The 8,835-nt window shown below is 33.8% G+C and overlaps 1 protein-coding gene and 1 long non-coding RNA gene across 2 annotated transcripts in view; both read right to left on the bottom strand.

Annotated features, from left to right (window-relative positions):
- LOC117171957 (phosphatidylinositol-glycan biosynthesis class X protein) overlaps positions 1-8,835 on the bottom strand; it is a 132,190-nt gene that overhangs the window by 30,713 nt on the left and 92,642 nt on the right. The gene's annotated exons all lie outside the window — the stretch shown is intronic.
- LOC117172079 overlaps positions 1-8,835 on the bottom strand; it is a 56,471-nt gene that overhangs the window by 17,046 nt on the left and 30,590 nt on the right. The gene's annotated exons all lie outside the window — the stretch shown is intronic.

Genomic DNA, 8,835 nt, shown 5'->3' on the forward strand with positions numbered 1-8,835 from the left:
GTCAACCCTAACGACAAAATAGCCATGGATATCTTCGGTCCATTGCCTTTGACACTATTAGGGCATGAATACATCCTCAGCATACAAGATATGCTCACAAAAAACTTGATCTTAATACCTCTGAAGAACACGGAATCGGAAAGTATTATAGAAGGGTTATTTTATTATTACATATACGTATTCGGCGCACCTAAGAATATCCTAACAGACCAAGGACAAAATTTCATATCCGAACTAGTACAGAACTTTGAAAACCTGTTTAGAATTAAACATATAAAAACTACAGTTTATCACCCACAAAGCAATGGAGCCCTTGAGAGAGCCCACGCGATGATTAAGAATTTATTAAAAACAAGCATCGAGGACCATAACACAGAATGGGATCAAAACCTGAAAATAATTTGCATGGCATACAAAACTATGAAGCATGACGGCACAGGATACTCACCTTTCAACTGACCTTTGGAAGAGAGGCCAATTTGCCCTCAATGCTAAGCACAACACCTAATGTCAAGTATGAAGAACTACTTGACCTATGGAAGCGTAGACATGAACACTACCTCAAGAACGCTAAGGAGAAAATAGAAACATAAAAGCTCAAGTACAAAAAACTGCAAGACTCGAGAATTGCCATACCGCAGGGAATCTATGAACCCGGAGATCTTGTCAAACTTATTAACAACCATCAAGATAACAAACTCTCTCCTTCATGGAAAGGACCAGCAGTAATTGTAGAGAAACAAGAAAACAACAACTACAATGAACTTTTTAACGACAAACGATCTAGGATACACGACAATCTACTTATGCCTTATTATCTATAATTTTCCAGATGAATTTGGCACTGTTCATCTTGTTACTACTGAGTGTAGTCGAAGCGGAAATCAGTACAAATTCATATTCCTATCCCAGAAACAGAGACTTACGAAATTAAACATTTAATACCTATTCCTAAACAAATCCGTTCAGTCTTCCTAGCAATAATCCCAGACTACGAATACCTACTAATGGGACAAGGACACACAACATACGTACCGACCGACAGAATATCTTTAGATAATTGTAAACACTACGGCGAAATTAAAATGTGCAAACGAATGCAACCCACTTACCTAATGTCAGAAACGCATAGTTGTGAGAATAGCATATTAAGAACGAATGTGAAAAATATTATTGACGAATGTAAATATTCCCTCTTTAAAATTATTAACATTGCTTTTATACAACTTACTTACGGATATATTTTAATCCCCCATGAGCCAATTGATGTTGATGTGCTGTGTGAATCGGGACGCGATAAAATTAAAATTCAGGGTCCAACAAATACTCTTGTCAAAGAAATTCATTATAGAAAGAGACTCTATAAAAGATAAGTTAATACCACTAACTCAGGAAATTAGGTCCTTTAATTTAAACAATCTAAAGCAATCGGTCGATGACATCGAGAACGCAGTAGAAAAAGTCAGTAGGGACCGACGAACACGTACCTGGAGTGAACATGTGACTAACTGGGTACACTACCTAGGCTACCTTGCTATTGCGATAGTCATTGCGTTCGTAGGCTACAAATTCAACGTGCTTGCGCTATTCTCTAAATGTATACCTAGGAAGATTTGTTTCTTCTGTGTCAAAACTGAAGTCACCGCATCTCCAACAGTACATTATACCGCTGCTCCTATATTAGATGATAGAGATATGGATTGTAGAATCCAATCTACTGCTGTTAAATTAAGACCTATCAGAAAGGTTTAGAGACTAAACCCGATCTAAAAAGGGGATTGTAACAGCATCGACTATTCTCTTTAACAGAATCAGCTATTCTCCCCACATCTTCGTCTAGGCATGGGCCTTAGCGTGACAAAGGTTTTTTAACGCATCCCTTCTGTAGGGAGTCAGTCTGCTTCCTATCTCTTAGCAGTAAAGAAGTTAAATAAAGAAGTCCTGTCTCACAGTGCAGGCACTTATACAAAGAAAAGGTCTATTATTTCTCCAGACCGTTACATAGGCACATTACAGGAAGATCTTAAATTTTTGTGCCCAGGTTTTTACTATTCATTTGTATACTAAATCTAAGAACTCGGTCTATGAAATAGTTATTAAGAGGCTGTGCAGTAAATTTAATATACCTGTATTTTGATCAATTCTTAGAAGAGTCAGGTAATTAAACTTTACGCAAATTAAAAAGAATTTTGGCAGTAATGTTTGACTATAAATAATAAAGCATTATATTTGTTTCTAGTTGAACATAAATTATACTGGGTTTCAGACGGATAAGTTCAATTAAGTACATAATTAAGACACCTAACCTAAAAGCAGCAGTACTCACGAAAAAATTCTGACATTGGCAGTGAATTTTGATGAAAACCCCACCCGTACGTTGCACTTTGATTATAAATAAGTATTTAGTCGATGAGTTGTAGTTTATTATTTTAGTTTTAAATATTTGACAAGATTTAAATACATCAACAAACTTTCAACTTTTATGCACTCTATTTTACTATGCATGTATTTTATTTTTCAAGAAAATGGTATATTAAATTTACTACACGTATATGCATATTGCTTCCAATACATTTATAGTAAAATCGCTATAGAAATTTTTAACAGTGCATGTATACAATTTAATCAACATGGATAATTGCAAACAATGTGATATTATAATGAAGCGCCCTATTGATAGAAATCTCAGAGTATATGATAAAGATTCTCAAGGATCTGAGAAGCTCTGAGAAACTCTCCGCAGGCACTCAGGTAGTGAGTAAAGGTTAAATTTCTAAATCATTTCCATAAAAATTAAATGACAGTTATGTAAAACAATAAAATATATTAGACGTTTATTGTACATACAGTGAGGGCTTTAAAAAAGCGAAGTGTATTCGCCTTCTTCCGCTTGTAACTTGCACCACAACCTGGCGCACTTATCCATGTGTAGGAAGAGGACAATTGTGTACCTGCGCATGGAAATTTAAGATCTTCCTGTAATGTGCATACCACTTAGGTAATGTTTCTATTGCCCATTGTGGAAACGGAATTAGGTCTCCTTATTATTCCTTCGTGACTTTAGTGTTCAAGGAACAGAAATTTTTTTTGTTACCACATGTACGAAAACAATTTTCTTCTGTTTGAGTACCTTAAATACTTTTCTCCCGTTGAATTTCAATTTATTCTCTGTTTGTTGCAGAAGATTCAGTATGAGTTCCTTCCACATTTCCAGTAGATATGGCAGACTTCGGATCAGAAATATGTAATTTTCCAAGATTTGGATATAATCTGACCTCCACTTTTACCATGTCGCTGTCAGAATCAAAATAATTCCGTATTATGAAGTGTGAGAATTGATTGAAACAGATTTTTATGTGCTTGCAATTCTAAACGTACAAATTAATTACATGTCAGACAAATTTCTTTGATAATTAGAAACAGTTAGTCTTGCAGTCCGTAACTTAGCTGTTGACTAAAGACGGATTTTACGTTAATAAATTATTTTAAATAAAATTAATGTAGATAACATATTGAATTCATTATGAAACACTTTAAGTGCCTAAGATTTCAAGGCGAAATATATTCCATTATCAACAAATTAGTTGAATTTTCAACCGAAAAAGTTTTTCTACCAACAAAGCTGAATGCTCAACACAAAAAGACAAATTTTCAAGAACTAAATTTAATCCTCAACTAAAAAATTGCATTAACAATCAAATGGATGAGGTTTAAATTAAAACCTTGGCGGACCAAAGGAATCGAAAGGAGCCTCTAAAAAGTACCCTTAAAGACCCCACTGAGCCCCCCTTCGGTTCCTTCTTAAAAAATTAAAAAAAAAACAAACAAAAAAACAGCAAAATCAACTTTTAAATTGTTGAAATCCGGATTCTAAGTTAAAATTTCCATTAGAAACTCAGGGAGTAATCGCAATACTTTCAATTTCCTCAAATACCTGATAATATTTTCGCTCTACTTTTTCAATAACGTCTTTAGATTCCGTATTTGCATCAGAATCCTGCCTGGCAACTATCCTTTTCTTATTAGTATACATTTCCTCAAGGGACTTCCTCGTTTTTCCTCTAATTATTTACTATAAAAATACACATTTTATTGTGATATCTGAATATTATATTACAAAAGTGTTATCTTTTCTGAAAACTAAAATACTCTAAGCATGCTTTTGATATGCGGCATTCGAAATTCCTTCTTCCAGAGTCCTAGAATATAATTTTTTATTTTTACTTTCAATTTTTCTTGCCGGCTCTTAAATTTAACGGGGTCGGGAAACTTTTCAGATGGACCACTTTCTCCCACGAAATGCAATGAGCCCAGATAATTTCACTCACATATCACTTCTTCTGCATTCCGCGCATATTTTACCGCGCGCGTATTTACTCTGTGCTGCAACAAATTACTGGTTTACTAATAGTGTGCGTTCATAAACGCCGTGTGCTGTTATGAACTCCTATAACATCAGGAGGGAAACGGAGTAAGCCGGAAATTAACCTTATACCCTAAAAAATCATGACGCTGGACAATTGGGTCTCCAGCAAACCAGCAAAGAAAAGGCGCAGGACCAACCCTGGACTGAAGTTGACGGATCTGAAAATACCGCTCCTAAAATTCACCCGACAACCATAAAAATTTCACCTATAGTGGTGTACATCTATGTCCAAAATCATCAAGAAACTTTGGACAAAATTAAGAAGTCACTTGATAAGGGCATTGAGAATCGGCTAAAAAGAAATTGCATCATTGTGTATACCGAGACTGAGAAGGATTACAAGAATATGCTGAATGAATTTACGGTCTCAGGAGTGGAATTGACGCTCTGACGTCAAGAGAGGTCAAGATACGTCGTCAAGAGAGGATCTAATGAGGGTTCAAACGATGAAGAAAAGCCGAAGGTTAATGAGGATTTCTGCATAGGTGACGCATTGAAGGATATCAAATATTTCTTAGTCAAATTAAATGTAGGTAGAATATTTAATATTACTAGGTCTGCTATCACTAAAATGAAAAGTACCAACGATGGCGTTACTAGACTAAGTTATAGTGTTGAGGAAGTTATGGACTTGCTTGAGTAATGAAACTCCCGAGTCAAAATATTGAACTTTTAACGTGGACCGCAAATTGTATTAAATTCAAAATTGATGAAGTAAAAAACGTAATTAGGGATCTGGAATTATACATAATTGGGATAAGTGAAACCAGAATAAATTGATCACAAGTTCAAGCTTAAGATACCTAACTATTCAATTTATAGAGTAGATAGATATAGTGCCGGGGGAGATGTAGCTCTTCTAATCAACAATAGAATTAAACACAATTAAATTAAACTGCCCAAACTGGTTAATATAGAAGCTGTCGGAATTAAAATTGAATGTGGTAACAGTAAAGTGGTTTGTATTCAAGTATACGTTCCACCTAAGAACACAATTTGTGAAAGTGACCTAACAAAAATATTTCATTTAAATTCCAAAGTTTTAGACATGAGTGACCTAAATGCAAGGAATGCCAATTGGAATTGTTTTACAAATAATCCAAGTGGTAAAGAGCTAATCACTACATGTATTGATCAAGGTGTTACAATTGCTGCTCCAGAACTTCCTGTTCACTTTTCAAAAATTGGTAGACCCAGTGTACTCGATTTATTAGTATTAAAAAACATAAAAAACTATATTAGATCCACAACTTTGCAAATTTTTAATTCTGATCACAACCCTGTTTTGATTACTATTAATACCAAAACAATTTTAGTACCTGCTCAAAAAATATTTAATTACAGAAATGCTAATTGGGATGGCTTTAGAAAACAAATAGATCAAACCATAAACTCACATTTTTATATTAAATCTAGACAGCATATAGAAGATAAAGTAAATGAGCTGACTGAAATTGTCAGCGAAGCAGCTAGACTGAACAGACCTATTAAAAAAGTACAACCTTATAATCCACTTTTTCCTAGCAATATTAAAATATGTTTGGAAATTACAAATAAACTCAGAAGAATTTTCCAGCGTAACAGAAGCATCCAAAATAAAAAAAAGGATCTCACTAATGCAAAAGTTTGCCAATTTACTAATACGAAACTGGAATACACTCCAGTGGAATGATACTCTTTTGAATTCCAAACCTTCCGATGGCTCTTTTCGAAGTTGACTAAAGCCTTCACTAAAAAGATTGTAGATATGCCACCACTTGTTACAGGTAGTCAAATTAGCTTCAAAGGCAAAGGGAAAGCTTTATCGTTGGTAAATTATTTTTCTTCCATCAGAACTTTAAATAAAAATCTTGGCTCACTAGCCCACAATGAAAAAGTATCTAGAACTGTGAAGAAATATTTAAAAAATACATCGTTAATAACTGATAAAATAGATTATGTATCTCCTACTGAAATTAGTAAAGTACTTAAAACGATTAAAAATAAAAAGTCACTAGTTCATGATAGAATAACTTCTATTATTTTAAAAAACTACACACGCAAAGCTCTAGTTATGCTAACTAATATTCTAAATGGAATGTTTCGATTAGCTCACTTTCCTAGGTTGTGGAAGAAAGCGAAAGTGATAGCTATACCTAAATCAAATTTAAATCCAACACTTGTGTCTAGCTACAGGCCGATAAGTTTACTCTCCCAACTAAGTAAAGTAGTGGAAAGATTCATTAAAATAAGAATCAATAAATTCTTAAATGATAAGAATTTAATAATAAGTGAACAGTTTTGCTTCAGAGTAGGTCATAGCACAGTGGATCAGTTAGTGAGGCTGACCAATCATATAATTGATAAATTTAACAACAAAATGCATACTGGGGTACTGTTCTTCGACGTCGAAAAAGCTTTTGATACAGTTTGTATTAAAGGATTGATTTAGAAACTCATACAATATAGGTTTCCTCCTTAACTTACAGTTATCATAAGCTCATACATTATAAATAGGGAAATGTTCGTTGAAGTAAAGAATTTTAAATCTCTATGTAGAAATGTAAATGCTGGAGTACCTCAAAGCTCTGTTCTTGAGCCACAATTATTTATTATACAACTAAATGATGTACCTGTTACCAAAAATGTAAATATAGGACCATTTGCGGACGAAAAATCCTTATTCACGTCCGCTTATAGAATAGATGCTATAATTAATAGATTGCAAAATGCTGCGAATAAGTTAATTAATTATTTTAATAAATGGAAAATTAAAATCAATGTTAACAAAACACAATCTATCATATTTACTAAGCGTAGACCGGTTATAAATGACGCTATTAAAATACAGCATACATTTTTAAATTGGTCTGATACTGTGATCTGTCTAGGAGGTTCTCTCGACAAAAGACTTACTTTCACGAAACATGTAAACGTTACCTCACATAAAGCTATTGGAAATCTAGTAACCCTATATCCATTCAGACAGGCGTATGAGGCGGCTCAGTACTATATCAATTTTTGAATACATCCCTGATAGCACGGAACGATCTGGGAAAGTGCCTGGAACGTTTCGCGGGATACTTTGGACCGTTCCCTGAGCGTGAGAAATGTCCGCCGCTTGGGAACGTTCCAGGAAGGTTCCACTGGGACCTGAGGGGAACCTTCTATTATTGTTATTTTTAAAAACAATTATCTCGTAAACCGTAATCTCGTAAACAGTAAAGCGATGGGTATAAATAGATGTCGTTTTTGAGTTTTGAGATTATCATAACAACTTCTTTAATTTGGTTGAAAATTCAAAATTTGATCATTCCAAAAATAATATAAAATAAAAAAATTTCCATTTTTTGGTCAAACTATGCAAAATACGAAAAAAATTTATGAGGTGAAATTGCGCGCTCTGGAAATGCCTACAAATTTGTAATGAATCACTTTTCGATAGGACGCGTAATTTTTTTTTTGAAAATACTAATAGTTAATTTTCTAAAAAAATCTGTTGTTGTAATCAAGATAAAATACGAAAATTCGATTTTATAAAAAAAAATTCTCCTGGTCATAAAAGTATTTAGCCCACATAAAACTAACAATACATTTTCCTTATGATAGTACAAATTCTTCAAAAAATTGAAAAAAATATAAGCGTGGGTTAAAATTTAAAATATCATAATAATTACAAGAAGAGGGAAAAGTTTTACATTTAACGCTTTTATTAGTGTGAGTTGAAAAGGAGGATTAGTTTTAATTTACAGTGGGAAGGGGGCACGGAGAGTGGAGACTGTTGTTAATCTTGCTTGAAAAAAAAACCAGCAGCCTAGTGGAAAAACGCTGTGAGCGTGTACACAGTCCATTATATTGCGCAATATTATGCATTCCAATTGGAAACGGTGCTGGCGGCCCTGGCTGTTTACGTTTTGATTCCCCCGATTTAGTAATAAGGTCAGTGCGAGGAAAACCCCAATACAGTTACTAAACCGAGAGTTGGATGTATGTAGCATAAGCAGAAATATTTGAACTGTTTAATTGATAAAGGTTTAAAATTGGTCAGATTATCGGCATTTAATTTTCAATTGTTCAATTGCAGATGCAAAAAATAATACGTAATGGAAAAAATGATTTATAATTATTTTTCTTTTCTTTAAATAATGTGTGAGTCAAATGAAAATTGTACATAATTTTTTCCACTATGTATAATTTTTCCGCCGAATTTTAAAGTGTTGAAAGGTTCCATTTTATACATAAATTATTGAGCGTTTGCTTTAAAAAATGTTTAAGCTTTAATTGAGCAGTTGAGTGCAATAACGCTGTTTTTGCATTTTCAGAAGTTACATATATTCTTCATTAGTTTTTCATGAAGTTAGGGGCCATCCATATACCACGTGGACAATTTTTCACCACTTTTTGAACCCCCTCCCCCCTCGTGGACAGCC

Source organism: Belonocnema kinseyi, chromosome 1 (genome assembly GCF_010883055.1).
Source record: "Belonocnema kinseyi isolate 2016_QV_RU_SX_M_011 chromosome 1, B_treatae_v1, whole genome shotgun sequence".
NCBI lineage: Eukaryota > Metazoa > Arthropoda > Insecta > Hymenoptera > Cynipidae > Belonocnema > Belonocnema kinseyi.